Raw genomic sequence first — 22,127 nt, forward strand, 5'->3', positions numbered from 1 at the left:
CGGAGGAGGGATGTTGTTGGGTTATCCTGCAGTGCTGCAGAAGTCCTGGTAGAGCCTGCGAAAAACCCCTCAGGGCTGGACATAGTCGAAAGCGCTGCACCGTTGATTGGCGTGGAGTGGGATTCCGCTGGTTGTCTACGGCGAGCAAGCAGTTCATGGCGTTTCCATAGCTTAGAGACGTCGGCTAAAAGGCGTGCAATTTGGTCGTCAACTGCTGCCATGTCCTCACGCAGACGTTCCAGTATGCTGTGGTTTTGTGTAGCTTGAAAGCGACGGCGATCCTTGCGCACTTTATCGCTGTACGACTGTTAGGCAGGGGCTGCAGGTGGATTGGATCAGAAAGCTCCCGCCAGTCGTCTTCATCCCACAGGAGAGCCGCAAACCTGTTAGATGTCTGTATCGGGGCACTGTTTTCATTCGGAGGCACTTGCTTGCTGATCCCACGCCGAACCGTCTCAGTTGCTTTCTGTTTTGTTGGGAAAGTTGGAGAGATGATCTCGTGGTCGTCAGTCTTGCAAAGACAGCACCTGCAAGACGGTGTGCCTTGTGGCCGAACCTCATCTTGCGTTGAGAAAGGGCATGATATGCGCATTTGACCAGGTCTGAAACAGCTGTAGCAATAAACAGCACTCGGTTTGTAAGGACGAGGCCGCAGAGTACAGCCATAATAGTAAAGTCGTTCTGGAAGTGCTGGTGGGCCTTGTAGTGTGACGATGCACGAGCGCCCCTTTCCCTTATACCGCGCTTGGATCCCCAGGTGGTCGAAATTATTCCGGAGCCCTCCACTACGGCAACCATTTCTTCCTTTCTTCTTTCACTCCCTCCCTTATCCCTTCCCTTACGGCGCGGTTCAGGTGTCCAAAGATATATGAGACAGATACTGCGCCATTTCCTTTCCCCCAAAACCAATTAAAAAAAATGGCACAGTGGGTTGGACAGTACAACTCACGCTGGAGGGTCGTCTGGTCTTCGGCAACGTCGATGTTATAAACAACACAGCGTTGTAGGTCCGAACCTTCTACTAGGTACACCTAGACCGGCACCGATATCTCGCTTGCAATCGATGTGCACTTGAGCGTTTGCAGACGCTCGACAGCAGCCAAAGTCGGGAGCCACACAGCGATGGTATTAGACTTCCTTCTAGACGTGAAGCCACGAAAGCCTTTGGTCTCAAGACACTCGTCCAGGTTCCCCCGAAGAATCCTATTTGGAATGCCTGTCAGGCGTCTGGCTGCCAGAGCTTTATGGACACTTTATACGATACCGATCTTGATGTCGACACAGCCATCTGGTTGGCATACGCTGGGCAGGAATGTTTGCCTTGTGAGCTGCAGTTGGCAGAAGACGAATCCTTTGCAGTGTCCCCTGAAGGATGCTTTTGAGAACTGCGGGAAGCCGGTGGCACGGAGGGAGGTGCTCAAGACAGGTCCATTGGAGAGCTCTTCTCCTCACGCTGCACGGTTGAAGACCCATCCAGCAGTGGAGGCTGAGGTGCATTTGCAGAAGCCGTGATGTGTGCTGCCGCTGATTGACCGGGAGAAGGAACCAAGAGCTCGGACCCAGGCTCAGTTGTCGAAAGAGCTGTTGCTGAAGCCGTCGTGACCGACGCCGGCGAAGCCACCTCTGGCAGCGCGTCACCGGTTACCCCAGGCCTATCCTCAGAGCCCAGTCCAGGTGCCGCGATGACTGAAGGCCATTTGCTAACTGCCACCCAGTCAAAAGGCGCATGAGCTTCGGGAGCTTCCTCAGATGGTGTAAAAGTAAATTCTCTTGATATAAGGAGCGTATTTACGTAGATGGCGAGATTTTTCACTGGATCCATGTGCAGCCTCCTTAGCAGGGACACTTCGTCTTCCTTCAGTCAGTCTTTCGCCGCTCTGTTTCGTTTGTCATTTCTTCATCTTCGTCCCACATGACAGGGCGCACGCGCACAGCTGTTGCAGCTCGGTTTCGCCAGCGCGCCGCGCAGCCGGCAGCAGCAGCTGCTCCGCACCGCGTGGCTGGTCACCACGCCATGGCTGCGCCGCCACGGTGACGTGCCACCGCCACGCTGAGCGCTCGAAATGATACCGTAATGTAGCTATCGCTACAAAAGTTGCTGCGCTGGGTGGCAGTCCCTATTCCGGGACGCCATTGCTTGCTGCTGCTGCCCCTGCTCTCTGGACCAGGGTCCGCTGGGCCTCCAGGCCCGAGCTGGACAGGGCTGCCAACCAGCTCTCCTTAGTTGGCTGGCTTATACCGGCCATATATGTATTTTACTGCCAGGCCCACACCATCTGGTATAGGTCGGCATACTGCCCGCAGAACTTGCATCTGCCCGTCAATGTAGGGTCCACGTGGAATATATAGTATGGTGGCATTTAAGAAAAACCCGTTTTGGAGTCGTCTAAGGTGGCACACCTCGTTTCTGTTGTGACCCTTGGCAGAACCCGGGAATACCCTCCTGCAGAGGCGTAGGTGGTTTCTAATATCCGCGTAAGAGATTAGCGGGATTGGTATGATTATAGCGGCAGAACCGGGATTGAGTGAACCCGAGGGCAGGGACGCCCGGGCAGCCGCGAGAGCGGCCTCGTTCCCCTCAACCACCTGGCGACCGGGGACCAATACTCTCTGTTCTTTTACCAACCGCCGAATCCGAATTGTTCTTAACTGCCAATAGTATTCTTTGGGCGAGTGACTAAAAGAACGGCAGAATGGGGGAGTTGGAAATGCACCATAATATTAAAACAGCGCTAAGCAAACAAGGATCAAGAACGAAGAGAAAACAAACAACGGCCCTGATCTTACAGCTAAATTTTATTTGAAGTAAGCACATCAATTTATACATCCACCAGAACTGCCCACATGCGCATGGTCAAACACAGATGAACTCATTAAAAATGCAAATAAAAATAAACGCGTATCAAATGCTCATGCAGTTATCGCCGATAAGCTATCACCTGTGCAACCGGCTCATTTCCTCGGAGATTAGGGTTACTGAAGGCGCGCTGACGCAACTGCTTGGCTTCCTGTTGATATGGGAGGCTTCTGCTATCACATTTGGGCGCCGATCATTGCGCTCAAACAACACTTCCGTGTCGATAAAATACGGTGTTCACTGACACGTGAACCTATGCTTGGCTAGGTTAGTATCTTTTTTCCCAAATAATTGGCGTGCTCCATGTGGCGTACATGTATACAGCGGCCGGTATGACCTATGTACGTAAGACCACAAGACAACGGGATCTGGTAGACAATGCCAGTCCTGCACGGGACATATTGATTGACATGGTTGATGCTACACTCTTTCTGCTTTCTATGTCCTTCGTTTTTCTTTATACTGCAGCCTCTACATTACATAGTTTATTAGAAGCTGAAAAAAAGCATTCTCTCCGTACTTATTAAACCGGTGTGACAGGTTGTGAACATACGACATGACAGTCACTCTCTTTCCTTTTGACTAGACAGCACATCTGAGGTGCGCTGAGAGGACTTCAACGCTTTTAGCACTTTATCAGCACTTGATACAGTAACCGAATCCGGGTATCCTGCTTCCCTGCACTTGCGCACTTGGGCTAGGAGACTGCTGGTCATTTGATGAAGACAAGATTTATTTACTGCCATACTTACACAACTAGTAATAATTCAAGATTTTACAAGTTTGGAATGGAACGACGTATAGTTCAGTAGGGGCTTCACGCTACGAGGAGAATATTGCCAACACACATGGTCTGGCTCAAAAGTACGTCTCAAGTCACGAATTTGCAAGACGTTTTTCTGAGGTACCTCATGCTTAAACATCAATCCCGAGCCATTTTGTGCAAAAACATCAAGAACTCGTGACACAAATTAAAGATCCAGGGGCCTTCCAAAAACCAGAAAATCATCCTCGTTACGAAAAAAAATACATATGACTCTTCCGGCTACTTCATTCGACACTTGTCTTCAACTAGGCTCAGAAATATATTGCTGAAGATAGGGGCTACCCTAGCGCCTATGCATACACCCGACTTTTGCATAAGTACTTTGCCTTGCCACATAGTATACGTGTAATTGAGGTAGAACGACAACAGTCCTAGAAAGGACACGGTAAGAATTCTACAGGAATTCTGAAAGAGGCATTCATCGTTGTCTTCAGTGATACACTGCTGAACTACTTCATTAGTTGGATGTGTAGAAGTGAATAGTACAGATCAACCACATCCAAGTTAAAGCCAGAGCAAGAGCCGGGATTTTCATCCGTAAGGAACCTTGTAACAGTTTCCGAGTCAGGAACCATGAAAGGATCCACTACATCATGTGCAGAGAGATGTCTGCACAGGTACGTAGATACAACAAACTGCCAAGAGCTGCGCTCAGACACCGTTGCTCTAAACGGAACATCGTGTTTCTAGGTTTTTGCCGAAAAAAATACTTTAACCACTGAAAGCTTAACTTCTTTAACTTTTTCGCTAAATGTTCGAGACTGAAACTATCCAGCAAAGCCAATGTCTTTCCCCTAGATCGAGCAGGAATTTTTTTTACAGATTTGAAATTCTTTTGAACCGCGTCACGGGCTTGTTTGGCGAACTGCTCTTCATACATTAGAGCAAAAAACCCTTCTTTTTCCGACTGTACAACGAGCAGAAGATTTTGAGACAGATAGTTGACTAGGGAACGAAACCGATTATGCTGTCCTTTCGAAATACCGCTATTAGCAACCGCGTCAACGCATTCAGACTGACATCTAGGTCGATCTTCAGTTGGGGATTTGAAGGAAACATCGCGGATCAAAGGCAACTTTTGCACAGTTTTCATACCCGGTTCTAGGCAAAACTTGGGTCCTTGACGTAAAATCCTCAATTGCTTCGGATCGACATCGATGTCACCTAAGTCTGCAAACTTTCCTTCTGAGACACTGTTTCTCGTCGGCTTTGGAAGGGAGGTGAGTACCATGTTCCACAAGAGTTCGGTGAGCTGGTCTGTAGTCCTACATCATTCGCGAAAGATTCGTTGATTAAGGCGAGGGTTTCTGAGGCTACATCTAGTCCGCAGCATGTCCTTGAAGAATCTCGCCTGATGCCACCATTCGATTTTCAGGATTTTGCTCGGTGGAAAAGTTTGCTTTGGGCTGTGATGTTTCCTTCAAAGCACCAACTGAAGATCGACCGAGGTGTGAGTCTGAATGCGTTGATGCGGTATCTAATAGCGGTATTTCGAAAGGAGAGCATAATCAGTTTCGTTCCCTAGTAAACTATTTTTTCTGAAAATCACCTGCGCGTTGTACTGTCTGATAAAGAAGGGTTTTTTGTTCTAATATCCGAAGATCAATTCGCCAAACAAGCCCGCGACGCAGTTCAAAAGAATTTCAATAGTCTAAAAAGAATTCCGGCTTGATCTAAGCGGAAGCCATTGGTTTTACTGGAGAGTTTCAGTCTCGAACATTTAGCGAAAAAGGTTAAAGATGCTTAGCTTTCAGCGCTTGATGTATATTTTGAGCAGAAAAACTACAAACCCGATGTTCTGTTTAGAGCAATAGTGTCTGAGCGTAACTCTTTGCAGTTTGTTGTATCTACTTGCCTGTGGAGACATCTCTCTGCACTTGATGTAGTGGATACTTTCATGGTTCCTAACTCGTAAACAGTTCAAGGTTCCTCAGGGTTGAAAATCCCGGCCCTTGCTGTGGCTTTAGCATGGATGTGGTTGACTTGTACTATTCACTTCCACACATCCAACTAATGAATTACTTTAAGCAGTGTATCACGCTAGACAACGATGAATGCCTATTCCAGAATTTATGTGGTATTCCAACCGCGTCCTTTCTAAAACTGTTGTGATTCTACTTCAATAACACGTATATTATGTGGGAAGGCAAAGCCTTTATGCAAAAGTCGGGTGTCTGCATAGGCGCCAGCGTAGCCCCTACCCTCAGCAATATATTTCTCAGCCGGGTTGATAGACAAGTGTCGAATGAATTAGCCGGAAGAGTCATACTCATTTTCCGCTACGTGGATGATCTCCTGGTTTTTGAAAGACCCACGGATCTTGAATTTGTGTCACGAGTTGTTGATGTTTTTACACAAAATGGCTCGGGACTGATGTTTACGCATGTACCTCAGAAAAATGTATTGCAATTTCTTGATTTGAGACTGACATTTGAACCAGACCATGTGTGTTGGAAACATTCCCCTCGGAGCGAGAAGCCCCAACTGAACTATAAGTCGTTCCGTTCCAACCTTGTAAAAGCTGGAATTCTTACTAGTTGTTTAAGTATGGCATCAAATGAGCAGCAGTCTCCTAGCCCAAGTGCGCAAGTGCAGGGAAGCAGGATACCCGCACTCGGTTACTGTATCAAGTGGTTACAAATTGTTAAAAGCGTTGAAGTCCTCTGAGCACACCTCAGATGCGCAGTCTAGTAAAAAGGAAAGAAAGAGAGTGACTGTCATATCGAATGTTCACAACCAGTCACAGTGGTTTAAAAAGCTACGGAGTACAGATAAGTACGGAGTTAATGTTCTTTTTTCAGCTCCTAATAAACTATGTAATGTAGGAGCTGCAGTATAAATAAAAGCGAAGGACATAGAAAGTGGAAAGTATGTAATATCAACCATGTCAGTCAATATGTCCCGTCTAGGACTGGCATTGTCTACCAGATCCTGTTGTCTTGTTGTCTTACGTGCTTAGATCAGCCCGGCCGCTGTATAAATGAACGCCTCATAGAGCACGCCATTTATTTAAAAAAAAGACTGACTTAGCCATGCATTGCTTCACGTGTCAGTGCACACCGTTTTTTACGACACGGAACTGTTGTTTGAGCACAATGATCGACGCCCAAGGGTAATAGCAGAAGCCTTACATATCTACAGGAAGTCAAGCAGTTGCGTCTGCGCATATTCAGTAACCCTAACCTTGAAGGAAATGAGCCGGTTGCACAGGGGATATCATATTGGCGATAACTGCACGAGCCTTTGATACGCTTTTATTTTTATTTGCATTTTCAATGAGCATATCAATGTTTCACCATGCGCATGTGCGTAGTTCTGGTGTACGTATAAATTGACGTGCTTACCTCAAATAAAACTTAGTTGTAAGATCAGCGCCGTTGTTTGCGTTCCCTTCGTTCTTGGTCCTCGTTTCTTTGCGCTGTTTATTATTATGGGGCACTAATCTATCCCGTACGTAATTTCGGCAGGCCTGCTGCGAGTCCAACAGTTTGAATGGTTTGCCGGAGTAGGTGGCGTCTAGTGCGCTCGCTACTTCCACCAACATTAGCGCGTCGCTAGATTTTACCGAGAGCCCATTCACCACTATTCTCTTGTGCACCACCGCAATATTGCAGATGCCCTCCTCGGTTGGACCCGCTGCATCCCTGTAGTATATGCCTGTCTTATTACTGTAGCAATCTTGAATATATTTTGCCCTGGTTTCACGCCTCCTCTGATTATACTCCCAATTCACGCTTTTGGGGAGCGCCTAAACTGTTGAAAGTGTTTTTCCATGCTTCCGGGATGTCGACTCGGCGTTCGGTGATGGGGAGCAGCGCGAGATGGAGGTCCCAGAGGACCTGTCTGCCGGTGATAATCGCTGGCAAGCTCGCAAATTGGCTGTTCTGTGGGCCTCTATCAGCTCCTACACCGAGTTGTGGACACCAAGTTGGAGCAGGCGCTCCGCAGACGATTTGGCAGAGACTCCTAGCGCCTTTTTAACCACCGCCCGAATCATCCCGTCGAGGTCGCTCTTCCTTAGCTCGAGGTAGGCCGCCATATACACTACGCCACTGGTGATGAACGCCTGAACCAGGCAAGCAGTTTCTTTTTCAAGAAGTCCGCCGTGCTTGCCAGATATGCTGCCAATCATCCTACTAATTGGTAATCAGGTGGACTTCATTTTATGCACGGCCGTGACATTGTGACCCTAGTTCTTAATTTGTAATCCCAATTCGCGAAGCGTTTTCACCACTGGTATCTGGTTGTCGTTAACGTAAATTTGCATGCTCCCGCTTAGGTTTCTATCAATTCTAATGTGAAAGAGTTCCGATTTGTTCGGAGCGCATTCTGGGCCGCACTCCCGATCGTAATCTTGCACTACCGAGACGGCCTCTTAGAGGGCCCCCTCCATGTGCCCGACGCCGCCTCGGGACAGCCAGATAGCAATGTCATCTGGGTAGATGGTGTAGCGCACGCCATCCATGGCATTTAGCCTTTCGTGGAGACCCATGAGGGCAACGTTAAAAAGTAGTGGAGACACAAAGTTGCGAGGCGAAATTCCAAGAAACGGCCTACTTGGCAAAACCCCACAATACTGTAAGAAGGGAGATAATCTAGGCCTTCAGAATGAAGTCTGGTATGGAAGGCCGCTCCGTAAACATTCCATCCTTAGCGCAGACCAAGAAAGAAATGCAGCTTCTATTTCAGGTCAGCAATTGCTGCAGACAGATTTCCAAGGCGCATAAAGACAGATGAAAAGAACGGGCTGCGCGGGCTACCCTTTCACAGGACCAACAAGAACCCAGCTTCGAAAATTATCAGACTTTGAAGTTGACGCATTCCCACGAGGCAACATGTATCTGTCATCATCTAAGTAGTCTATCAGTTTTCACAGGTGGTGGATTTTTCCTCTTTTTTCTTTTCTCTCGCATTAAGCCTTCAATGTGTAGCGTGCGCTTCGCCGTGTTGTCCATGTGTTTTGTTCCTTTTACCTTCGCCTTGTAGTAACGTTGCGACGCCAAAAAAATTGTTGTGACTGCTCTATTACAGTATGGGATGAACTAGTGATCTATAAGCGGATAGTATACATTCTTTAGTTGCATTTCTCAGAGTTTGTTTAAAAGGACACTGAGGAGAAATTGAAGTTGGCTTGTATCCATAGAATACCAGCTCCTGATCACAAAAATTCTACTCTTATTGTAAAAAGGTCGCCACCGTCTGGAAGACGGTGAAGTAACGAGCGTTAGCTGCTTGGTTTACTAGATGAAGATAGTGAAGAAGAACGCGCCACTCGTCTCGAGAAACGGAATGTAATACCCTTTGAAACGGGGTGGATTGCCACCATGCTCGGCTACACGTGCACGCACGCTGCCTAGCGGTACGATCGCCGCCTAGCTCCCCGCAGGGGGGCGTCTGCAGCTTGCAGGCGTTGGTGAGTGGCGACACCACGGGTTCCCGAGCATCCGCAGGGACATCCCCGCAAGAGGATGATGGTCAACCGTGCATCACCACGGACCCGAGCACCCGCGCCTAGCCGTGCGTGGCATCGCCGTGTACGGGGAAAAAGGGACCCTGGTGGTTGAGCCGATGGACCTTTAAGGCCTCTCGGCGGAGGCAACACACTACTGTGGCCCCAGCTTCCTGTCGACGGCACCTCCGGCCTGATCCGACCGGGGGAAATCGGCAGTCGCCTTTTCCGGTCCTCCTCTCCGTCTTTCACTTTCCTATCTCTTTCTCACAACTCTCCTATCTCCTACTCACTTCTTGGCTTTTCGTTTTTTCCTGGCGGCGAGGGCTAACCTTGTGTGACCAACTACCCTTAATTGCGTCATAATCGGTTATAGTTGAGGTGCACAGCTGGCGTGGGCAGGACTTGCTTTCAAGTTCCTGCCCCGTCCCCTTGTTGGACTCCGCAGTGGGTGGCTGGCACCATGACCGAATAACTACATTTTGTATGGCTCCCCCTTTCAAGACCAGATCGCTCTCTCAAGAGAGGGCGGAACGAAGCAGAAGATTTTTTCTCTAAAAAGCAACAAGCATTTTATTCACAGTGAATGCGAACAAAAGCAAGCCCGAATAATATCACCATTTCTTGTGTCCAAATGCTTAACAGATGTTTTGGGCCCTGGTTACAAGGTATCGAAAACAGCCAGCGGCGACCTACTCCTTGAATTGCGCGAGAGCATCCAGTGCTCGAAACTCTCAAGCATTGCTTCCATAGGGGACATCCCTGTCTCTGTGACTCCCACCGATACCTTAACACAGTCCGAGGCATTATCTCAGAAAGTGACTTCATCCATTTAACAGAAGCCGAAATGCTTCAAGGGCTCACCAACCAGAATGTGATTGACGTTCACCGAACCAAAGTCCGCAAGGATAATAAAGAAATAGACACCAAACACATGGTCCTCACATTTAACACAGCACTTTGCCCGAAACGATCGAAGTTAGATATTTGAAAGTCAATGTCAGAGATTATATACCCAATCCCCGCCGATGTTTACACTGTCAAAAGTTTGACCACGGCTCACAGACCTGCCGCGGCCGCAAAACCTGTACGAAATGCGCCTCGAAGGACCACCATTCTGAGGAATGTGACGCAGCACTGCGCTGCTCAAACTGCGAAAGAGACCACGCTGCGCACTCCAGGGCGTGCCCGTCCTGGAAAAAGGAAAAAGAAATCAGCACCATAAAGACCAAAGAAAACATTTCATTTAAAGAGTCACGAAGGCGTTTTGCGCTTACCCACACATTCTCTTTCACAGCAAAACCAAACTTCGCTGATGTGGTGCGCAGGGGCGTAACACCACAAAGCACTCCGGAACCTGCCAAGGCCACTTCCACCGAGCCGATGGCAGGGCCCTCCACGCCCCAGGCAGCGACGGCGAAGGCTGCTCTGCCGCCATCAAAGCAGGGAGCGCCGGTCCATGGGTCGGCATCCCGCAGGACTTCCCCCGTCAGGGGAGGCTTGAAACTAACACAGCCGCGGCCTCTCCGCGGCCCTCCAGAACCTCTGTTTAGGTGATCAATACAACTCCCACTCCGCCTCTTTTACTGAGGCGGAACAGAAAAGAGGCGGAACAGCTCTCTCGAGCGAAAAAAGACAGGCCTCTCATAACGCGTCCAGAACATAAAGGAAGCTCATATCGTTAAACCCCAAAAGATAAACATGGCTTTTTTAGTTCAGTGAAACAGTAGAGGCCTGTTGAGGAATTATTGACATAGCAGATATTTTAGGGTCAATGTTGCCTGTAGCCTTATCTCTTCAGGAAACCAATCTAGGTCCAAAACTAATGAAAATCCTGAAACATTACAAAACTTTTAGATGCGATTGCGAGCAGGCTAATAGACTTTCAGGAGGCGTCGCGATTGTCGTTCGAAGCGCTGTCCCTGCTCGAGAACTCAAAGTCAAAACAAAACTTGAAGCCGTTGCGGTCAGCATCATCTGCTATAAAACAATTACTATCTGTTCTGTATACATTCCTCCACATTTTACATTAACGGTTCATGATATACAAGAACTCATTCATGAGCTTCCACAACCATATTTAGTAGTTGCCCAGACAAAACACACTACAGGAATCTAAGACAGAAAATTTCTGTTGTCTGTAGTCTTGTCGTATTTTGGGCGTGTCTTGTGTAGTCTGTCTTGTCTTCTGTAGTCTGTCTTGTCTTTTGTAGTGTGTCCTGTCTTATGTAGTCTGTCTTGTCTTTTATAGTCTGTCTTCTGTAGTTTGTCCTCTCTTTTGTAGTCGGTCTTGACTTCTGTAGTCTGTCTTGTGTAGTGCTCGTACACTGTGTAACAGTCGTTACTGTGTCACCTGTCAATTAACACAGGATTTGTGTTCTGGAATAGGCAATGCACAAAAATGCACAGCTTGTTAATGGTCGCCTGACAATTAACACCAGCTTTGTGCATTTCAGAGTAATTCGTGCACAGAACCACTAGAATTGAAATAAAAATGATCAATTTTTATTTACTGTTTCGTGCTTTTTTTCGAGCTTGCTGATGCATGCTGTCCAGCGTTGTCCTGGCCGCAGGTTCCTGGATACATCGCTCATGAGCCAAGAAAAATGGTTTTTGTCTTGGCTGAAAAAAAGAAAAAATCGTTGACGCCTCCTCGACACTGGTCGCCTTTCAAATTTGGCGCCATGGTTGTTTTCTCATTGACTTGATTGGTTTTCAATTAACTCTTATTTTACCCTCATTTCATCCCAGTAACGATTTCGAGTTTTCAAATTTTCCTCCATGGATCGTTCCTGCCCACTCACTGAATACCCGCCCAGTCTAATCACCCGTTCATTGCCTTTTGCTTCTCAATAATTACCTAATTGCCTCTAATTTATTATTCTTTTTCCTATCTCCTGCTTAAGCATAAGACACTTATCACTGGTCACGTGATTGCTCATTTCGAGCTTTCAAACTTGGCGCGAAGCTTTGGCTTTGTCCATACTTCCAGTTTTTCCAACTTGGCACTACGCTGCAGCTCCACCTACTTTCAGCGTTTTCAAATTTTGCGGCACTTTTTCTCTGGCCCAGCCACTGTTTGGACATTTTTGGCTATAAATAGTTATCCGATTATGAAATTTTCTTTTCGCGCAGCACCCTCACATCATCCTCTGCCAATTACACAACCAATCGTATGACGCTATCTCTTCCGAGTTGCCCACAACTGCTGCGGACATGATCCCCGGCAACATAGCCTAGTAAACTTCTCACTTTATTCAAAATGTTGTAATACTGAACAAGGCTTATGACTGGCCGAGTTGGTACTTACTCACCTTAAAACCAGCCAGAAGACAGAACACACAAGACATGAGCTGAAGAGGCTGGAGTAACAAAAATTTAATTGAAGATTTTGATTATTTGATTTGATTTGTGAGGGTTTAACGTCCCAAAGCGACTCAGGCTATACGCCGTAGTGGAGGGCTCTAGAAATTTCGACCACCTGGGGTTCTTTAGCGTGCACTGACAACGCACAGTACACGGGCCTCTAAAATTTCTCCTCCATTGAAATTTGACTGGTGCGGCCAGGATCGATCCTGCGCCTTTTGGGACAGCAGCCGAGCGCCATAACCACTGAGCCACAGCGGTGGCATCATTGAAGGAAAGCCGCAAAAGAAGACCCGTGAAGAGATACGGGCGCACAATAACCCAAAGCAGTGAAAGGGCGAAGTGCAATCAAAGGTCACTGGCATACAAATGAATCATCTAAAAAAGCAAATTCCTTACGGTGAAGGTTTACCGACGGCTTAGCCACACGTGTCCTTAGCCTTACCGGTGTAGTAAGCCTCAACTATCTACCGACAGATTTATCCCTTCCATAAACCACTGATGTGCCGTGGAAATTAGGCGTGCAAAGAGACAGGTCATCCTCAGATTTGCATTCACAAGATTGAGCGTGCAGTGAAAGATTAGAATTTGCCTTCCCCCTATAGAGTGAAAGTGCTCAGTCAGGTGCAAATTCAGATATCTGCCTGTCTGCCCATATTAGTTGCAGCCATAAGGCAGTGGAAAACAATAAACTCCATTACTTTTGCAAGTGGTGAACCTTTTTTTTGTGACACTGTTCATTGTGGACAAGTACCCAGTTTTATCAAGCCTTTTTAATGGCGGCGCAAAGGCCTCCTGCCTTGCACTTCGCTGTTAAGACAACAGCAGCATTACGCTTTCCCGCGACTTTCTTGAGACTGTGAAATACTGTGGAGGTAATGTGTATCAGCATCATCGGAGTATGTGTTCCTTACCCTCGAGCGAGTGAAAACATACTATGACAGGTTGTTGAGATGGGCAAGTGGGAACCCAGCTGCTTGGAAACCTGCTACAAGAATGCGTCCTCAGCAGTGATGGCATGACTTATGCAAAGCTGATGTCATGCACACGTTGCACACCCATCAAGTGTTTCCATCTTTACTGATCTTAACCAGCGACAAATACAGCTCTTCACCATCCTTCCCCAGCAACGAGTGGTCCGACTCATAGCTAAAAAGAGCCTTCCCCGATCTTTAGCTGTAGCCCCGACAAACATATTCGTCCACAAAGTGCAGGTCTGCATCAAGAAACTGCTAACGGTTCTGCTTAGACAATTCTGATGTAAAAGACAGGCCTTGACCGCATGCCTTAAAGACTCCTAAAACATCTTGTGCCAACTTATCTGAGCTTTCTATGTCCAGAAAAATTAGATAGTCATGAACATAACGAAATGCTACTATGCCAAGGTCTTCCAAACAGGGCTCTAATGCTTCATCGACTTAAGACAAAAAAATGTTGCTCAGCAAAGGTACGACCTGCGTGTTAATACTGCCCTGCCAACTGAGAAATGCGGATTTGCAGTAAAAGGACAACAGCCCCATGAAGCCAGCAACCGAAATCATGCAATCATCTGTAAAAGCATGTTCATTATTCACCCTGATGGAGTTTGCACAAGCCTCAGAGGTCTATCATGTGACAAAGAATAGTGCAGGCCCTCCATGTCGATGCTCACTGCAGAGCACCTGCCCAGGTTGCTGTCCACAAGAAACTAGAACTCCACAGAACTCCACTTTTGTGAGTTGGCAAGGCGGTATTTGCATCAGAATTCAGGCATATGCAGAGGGTCCCAGGTTGCACTGTTCCTCCGCGACATTCTTCTGTCCTGAGTTGATACCGCATCAAAGCCCTGTTTGGAAGACCTCGGCATAGTAGCATTTCGTTATGTTGGTAGCTACCTAATTTTTTTGCACAAGGAGGGTTCAGATGAGTTGGCATAAGACGTTTTAGAAATCTTTAGGCATGTGGTCAAAGCCTATCTTTTACCTCTGACTTTCACTAAGCATAACCGTTTGTAGCTTCTTGACTTAGACCTGTGCTTTGCAGACGACCACATGTTTATATTCATCCATGATGTCAGAAATTTTTACGCAGTCCATCCGCAGCGCATCACTGCCTGACGACTGGAGGATCGCCAAGGTGGTTCCAGTCCACAAGTCTGGTGACGTTCATAATCCTAATAACTACAGGCCTATTTCCTTAACATCTATTCCATGCAAACTCCTTGAACATATCTATTCACACCTTGTTGACTATCTGGAAGCTAATTCGTTTTTTTACAGATTCACAGCATGGTTTTCGTAAGCATCATTCATGTGAAACTCAATTATTTGCATTCACTAATGACTTGATTTTCGCTCTGGACCACTCTTCCCTCATTGATTGTATATATATCGACTTTGCAAAGGCTTTTCACACCATGTCACATCAACTGTTACTTTATAAGTTAAGTAAATTAAATATTGATAATGGTATTTTAAAGTGGATTGAGTGTTTTTTAAGTAATCGAAGTCAGTATGTAAATGCTAACGATCATGACTCCCCCATTTCCCCCGTAACCTCTGGCGTTCCGCAAGGATCAGTTCTAGGACCTCTTCTTTTCCTTATCTATATTAATGATCTTCCTTCCTCAGTTACTTCCAAAATAAGACTTTTCGCTGATGACTGTGTTTTATACAGAGAAGTTACTAACCAAGATGATGCATGTGCTCTTCAAAATGATCTGAATATAATTGGAACTTGGTGTAATACCTGGCTTATGAAACTAAACGTTAACAAATGTAAATTAATGAGAATTACGCGCACGACTAATCACAACATTCCGTGCTCATACTCTCTCGACGACACCCCACTGACCCAAGTTACCAAGTATAAGTACCTTGGAGTTCAAATAACAGATGATCTGTCCTGGAAGGCTCACATTGAATATATTACTAACGAGGCCAACCGCATGCTTGGCTTCATCCGTCGTAACTTTTCCCTTGCCCCTATCCCTGTGAAACTACTGCTCTACAAAACACTCGTCCGTTCAAAAATTGAATACGCTGCTCCAGTGTGGGACCCATACACTAACTCTCTCGTTGGGCGGCTTGAATCCATCCAAAATCGCTCTGCAAGGTTCATAATGTCAAATTACTCCCGCCATGAAAGTGTTTCAGAAATGAAAAGAACGCTTAATCTTCCGGATCTTGCCATAGAGCGCCGCATTTCGCGCCTCTGCACATTTCATAAAATATATTACGGCAACGAAACCTTAAAGCAGTCCTTGTTTAATCCTCCGGTGCACATATCGTCCCGCAGAGATCATCAACTAAAGGTGCACATTCCACAGTGCAGGACGGTCCAATATCTAAATTCCTTCGTCCCCAGAACAGCCTCGGACTGGAATCACCTGCCCTCCACCGTCGTCGTCATCAATGATGCTCAGAAATTCAAGGATACTGTTAATGCTTATGAATTGTAAACTGTTTATTTGTTTGTTTCTTTGTATTTATTTTTTTTGCCTACTGCTCTCTGTAACGCCTGACCGGCCTTGAGAGTAATAAAATGAAAATGAAATGAAATATGTTGGCGCCACAGCCCAAGATCGGGAAGCCTAAGCTATGAGTCGAACCACTCGAGGCTGGTGAAGGACAGGTTGGCAATCGCATGCATCACGACCGCTTTATGGAAGTCATACCATCACAGTGCTTAGAATGCATTCTCGGAGCAGGTTTCCAAGCCAATTGCATCTGGGTTCCCACTTGCCCATCTCGCACACCTGTCAGAGTGTGTTTTTACTCTCTCGAGGGAACGGAACACCATTCGCATGATGCTGACGTAGTTGAGCAGCACAAAAAGACGGGCTCTATACCTTACCTCCACGCCATTTCGCACCGTCCCAAGAAAGTTGCACCAAAGTATGATGTTGCTGTTGTCTTGACCGCTAAAAGTAAGGTAGGAGCCCTTTGCTTCTTCGTTCAAACTAGGCTTGATACAACTACGGGTAATCATCCGCTATGCACAGTGGCAGATAAAAAATGTTCACCGCTTGCAAAAGTAAACGGGTTTTTTGCATTCCACTGCCTCGTAGCTGAAACTACTATGGGCAGACAAGCAGATATCTGAATGTGTGCCTGGCTGAGAGCACTTTCACTGTATAGAGAGGAAGGCGAATTTTCACCTGACACTGCACGTTATATCTCGTGAATGCAATCGGAGGACGACCTTTCTCTTTGCACGCCTGATATCCGCGGCGCATCAGTGGTTTAGGGAAGTGATAAATCTGTCCTGATATAGTTGAGGCTTACTACATCAGTAAGGCTAAAAACAAGTGCCTGGCTAAACCGTCGGTGAACCTTCACTCTAAGGAATTAGTTTTTTAGATGGTTTACTAGTACGTCAGTGCCTTTAGATTGTTTTTTGCCCTCTCACTGCTTCGGGGTTTGGCGTGCTTGAATTTCTTTGCAGGTCTTCTTTTGCCACTTTCCTTCAATAAAATTTCAGTTGTTAGACCAGCCTCATCTTGTGCTCATCTCTTCTCCTGTGTTGTGTCTTCCGGCTGGTTTTAAGATTTAATACTGAATGCTGGAAGACAGCAATTTTAGAGTCAAGTGCACTTATAATGGCCACAGCTATAATGAATGTTTATTTATTACAAAACATAGTGCTTACTTCATTAATTTATGCATGATGTATATGACACTGCATCAAAATAAAAAAAGGACTAAGCCTCTAACCCTCATGGCCAAACTGCAGTTACAGCAAACAAAAGGACACCATAAACCTGCCCCACATGCAAAAGCTTGCACTTCAGGCCAATGCAGAAATAAGATCAGATTACTTCCCAAACTGCATGACACTGTCACGCAAAGTAAAGATTGTGACAGGCAATAAAGGAGCAACCAAAAAGCGAACTGTAGGTAGCAGCCAATCTCATGCATACAAGCTACAAGGTCAGGGCAACATAGATGTGGACGGAGAAATTTGAAAAAAAGCCATAGCAAGCACATAATAATTTTTAAGGTTTTCACAGCCCTTTAAATGGCAAATACTTTCCTGAAAAATCATAACCGAAGCGGCAATTTTTTTTCGGCAATCACTTTTTTTTCACGTACTTCATTATTCTTGAAGCATGGGCGGGCGTAGAGTTGTCAGATTAGTGCATGCATCCCTAAGCAATGCCATGCCAAAAACTGTACTTACAGAAAAAGCTTGCCTTACTGAATGAATACCACTGGCCATCCACTAATTTCCCAGCCTGCTCCAGGTCCCTGGCAAAAATCACACGCAACTTGGTGGCTTGCACAACTTCCATGCAACTCTTGGTCTTTAGCTGGAAAAAATTGAGGGATCAGTGAGATATCAAATTTTACATGCATTGCTTTGTTTCAATGACCGAGTAAGAAAAAAACAGCGGTTTCTGTTAGCGCAACTATTTTTTCGCACTAGCTTTCTACAGTAAACCACGTTTATCGCGACCTAATTCACACTGACTTGCTGCACGGTCCCAGCACTACTGTGTATAGCTCTATGGTTTCAAATGCTTGTTAGCTCTGAGCCCTTGGGCTTGCACTCGTTAATGCAGAAAACCTCGGAAAGGGCAACCAGAGCTTCGAGCTTGAAGCCATAGGTACTCAGAAGCTCAGTGGTCTGTGGGAGAACTTTTGGCTGGGTGACACAGTAGCAAATGCTGCTCCAGCTACTTACTCCATTGCAAAAAACTCGCACAGCAGAGACCTGTCCTCCGTTTTGCATTGCAGAAACAATCACTGAAATTCAAAGCATGCATACTAAATGCACACCTACCTTCCAACACAGCTTCATAAGAATGGGTATAATTATTGGAATGAAATACCAGTCAGTACATGTAGTTTTCAATTTATCCAAAAATTATAAGCAACCGACTAACAATAAACATTAAAAGAGAAATAAAATAACCAGAGAAATCTATCAGAAGAATTATGTGACATCCACTACACTCCAGCAGTTCATCGGCTTTGTGCACCTTCAAACCACACTTACAGGCACATTTGCACAGAAATTACATTGAACCTGATCTTTAAGAATCTTTATTGGTGCGACAGTAGGGAGAAACCAGGTTTTACTCAAAAACGAAGAGCCCTACACATTGCATCACAAGCCCAGATGGTGCACTTGAGTCGCCTCTTGTGCTTATGCAAGAAACAGGAACAGAGATATCTTGACTAAATCAAAAAAAGAGGATGTGCAATGCATGCGTAATGCAGAGGAGATATAAGCAATACCACACTAAAACAGTGGGAGGATTCCAAGAGTAGGTGAATGCATGAATGGGTGGCAATCAGATGGCTAAATGAAATTAGGAAATTTGAGGAAAAAAGGTGGTAGCATATGGCATACGATAGTTACTTAAAATGAACTGGAGAACCATTGTTCTGCACTAATTTTAACAGCACATTCACACAACAGACAAAATCACTAATTCCAGGAACGGACTGCGCAACATGCGACTCAATGTCAATCACCATTGCAAATGACACTAGCATCGCGGACTGCCCATGAGGAAAAGTAGACATATTTTTGCTCTCAACTTTGAGCAGCAGTCAGCTGCACTTTTAAGAGCAAAGCTCTAAAGTACGGCAACATTGACACTTTGTTTTACTGAGATGAGGGTGCTTGTGAGCGTGCAAGTCCCATGTTTGTTTTGCACCAAATGTGTTAATTGCGAGGTATCTAACATGGGCATCAGCCCTCCGCTAGGGCAGCTCTTCATTACTTCCCTTCTATATCCCTCCCTTATATCACGGTTCAAGTGTCCACCAAAATGTGAGACAGTTACTGTTACATTTCCTTGAATTTTCCTTCAACCAGCTCACGCACTATAGAATCCTGAGAGGCTTTGCTCCGCAGCCCAGACCCCAACGTCCAGCAAGACATCATCGGTCAAGCCCTTGCTGCTGCTGTATCCCAAGGGATCCCGGCCGACGGCTAGGGCCGACAGGGGAGATGGACTTCTCTCCTGGCGTTCATTGACTGGTGTTACAATAAAGGTGTTTCTCTCTCTCTCTCTAGTATGCAGCTTTAAGAAGGTAGAGATACAAACTGTTCAGTGTAACCATATGCTATGGCAATAAACCAGCAATAAATCTGTGCTGACAGCAGCTTGCCCAGTGCATTGCAAGAATGCTATGCCATACAAGGATTGGTGTCATCGTGCAATGTTACATTACTGACTAACAACTTTGTCTCTGTATCAGAAATACTGGTAAACCATCATTGTAGAGCGCAATGTTTTTAAAGGGATAAATGAACATATAGGACCTTTTCGAGGACACATATGCATATCAGGCAGCAGGTGTGCAATGTCAAAGCACGTTTATGTTAACAGCAGCTGCGTCAAGAGCTACATCAGCGACTATATTGTGTACAAATCTACAGTTCCGGTAATTATAAGCTGAGGTACTGCTGTGAAGTGCATGTAGAGTTTCATGCATTTCTAAACCTAGCTGCAAGCCTATATTGAAAATATTTTTTTCTAAGTAGGCAGCTAAGATATGCATCACTGAAAAAGAATAACTACCATGAACGGATCAGGAGGGATGACGCAGCCGAAGGCAGGAAGCACGCATGGCCCAATAGATGCTGGCCGCTGGCAACTGCAAATAAATACATCCGGAGCAACAGCTGTCAGTGACTGTAGCCATGTCATGAATGACAAGAGAGGAAATTGTCGACTGCTTTAAAAACTAAACTTAGACGTAATATAAGTAAATAAAAAACCAATGAGCTAGCCCATGACAAAAGAAATGAACAGATTTTATGTAATGCACCCATACACATTCTTTGAGAAGAGTCACAATGACTGTTATAACCACACTGAAAGATGAGCTGGCTGAAATACCACGCACCAATTTGAATATAGGATGTGCAGGTTTTCATTAATTCCTATCATGGTGCCTTGCACCAATGTCTAGGTATTAAATTGAAAGTTGCAACCAGTCTGCCTTGGTTAAATGAGAAGAGAGAATGCATGCCTTCACTAGCAAGAAGCTTAATATCTCACAGCACAGCTTAGCATCATAGAAAAATTGTTAGCGCATTGAACAAATCTGCATACAATTAAAAGCTGCACAAATTTGTCGACTGGCAATGCAAGTAAGGGCAAGAAAAACAAAAAAATACCAAAAAAACTTGTGAGTGCGGCGAACGGAGGTCGGTGGGTAGGATCCCGTGCCTGGGAAGAGTTCCGAGCTCGGAGAATCGCCGGCAACACAGCTGATGGCACGCAACCAAGAATAAATAACAAAGTGAAAATAAGTAACAAAAAAACCATCGACAATGGCGAACGACATGAATGCGGGCCGCAAAAGCGAGGGATATAGCAAAAAGGTAGAAATCCTAAATAAGTGTGCAGTTGCATCTCCGACAGCTCGCAGTGCTCAGAAGGAGAGGAAGCATCAACGTTTACAGCTCAGGAGACGCAAGATTGATCTAACTTTGACATAACACTGCCTCAAATCCTGTTCCACCGGGGAAGCACAGACAAGTTTACAAATGACAAGGCGATGAATAAGAACTAGCCTTTCGCATGCGATCACTGCCTCAGAATAATTTAGCATGACGCATATTAAGGCACAAGCACTAATCCGATGAGTACTAACCCTGAGCAAAATAGTGCGGTGTCTGATCGCAGCTGGCCTAGCGCGAGCGCTCCGCCGCGCGGCACTTCTCGCTCATCGTCTTCTACGCTGTGCAAATCCATGGTTTTGCACCGAGTGTCGAAGCGCTAGCAAGCGAAAGCGTAACTCTGTTGTGGTATCTGGTGCCATTTTTATTGACCACGGCACGCGAGTACTAAATACGCATAAAGACAATGAGAACAACGCTTGTCATGCAGGATATAGGCCCTGCTTTTTTGGCGCCGCAATATAGCTGCGGCAACCGCAGGCGGACTGCCTCCACTCACATACCTATATAGCCGCATACAAGTAGCGCGTGTGAATACAGATCATTAGCAAAGAAACGCAGAGCGGGACTTACCAGCCATGCGATTCATCCAGGCTTAGTAAAACGGCACAGGAGTCTTCGTTCCCTTTACAGATGACAAGACGTCGCAGCGCTGTCTTTCTTCATAGCTTACCCGTTAAAACTCGCCAATGTTGACAGGCCGAAATCCTGGTCGTTGGCTTCCAAAACATACTCCTGCTACCTTCCTATTGAATGAGTTCTTCACACGTGTCCGCCGTACTAGTACTCAAGCAATGCCTCAAAGAGGCAAATAATACAAAACACGACGCGTCGATTGCGCTGCAATGGCGCCGACGGCTGCGCTTTCGTGTCGGTGAAAAATTGCAACCGACAAAAAAATTTGTTTTTTAAACCATGAATATATTATCTTCACAACAAAGACACTGCATTTATTTTAAATTATTTTTAGATTATTTAGGAATATTAAAGCGCTTTCAGTTACTTTTTCTGGCATGTCGTTTGTAGAAGCTGCGATCCTGTGATCCCCTGAAGTGACCCGGATGCCCTAGCAGACGACGGAGCAGACGACGGTGTTGACAGAACGCAATTTCGTTTGATGCCAGATAAAATCACTATGTTGCGACAAAAACAGCGAAGAAAAGCGCCGTATTTCAAGCTGGCGAATATCGTGGATAAGTTGAACGCAATTGGCACGATGGAGAGTA

At 45.9% G+C, this 22,127-nt stretch overlaps 1 protein-coding gene and 1 long non-coding RNA gene across 2 annotated transcripts in view; both read right to left on the bottom strand.

The window, feature by feature from the left end:
• LOC144098221 (calcium-activated chloride channel regulator 3A-1-like) overlaps window positions 1-22,127 on the bottom strand; it is a 1,385,444-nt gene that overhangs the window by 1,335,319 nt on the left and 27,998 nt on the right. The window lies entirely within an intron of this gene.
• LOC144097590 (uncharacterized) lies at window positions 17,665-21,768 on the bottom strand. The gene is made up of 4 exons (XR_013307079.1): window positions 21,475-21,768; window positions 20,617-20,709; window positions 20,015-20,090; window positions 17,665-17,788 (listed from the first exon to the last, which is right to left on the bottom strand). It is a non-coding gene; the product is annotated as an uncharacterized LOC144097590 (long non-coding RNA).

This window comes from Amblyomma americanum, chromosome 7 (genome assembly GCF_052857255.1).
Source record: "Amblyomma americanum isolate KBUSLIRL-KWMA chromosome 7, ASM5285725v1, whole genome shotgun sequence".
Classification (NCBI taxonomy): domain Eukaryota; kingdom Metazoa; phylum Arthropoda; class Arachnida; order Ixodida; family Ixodidae; genus Amblyomma; species Amblyomma americanum.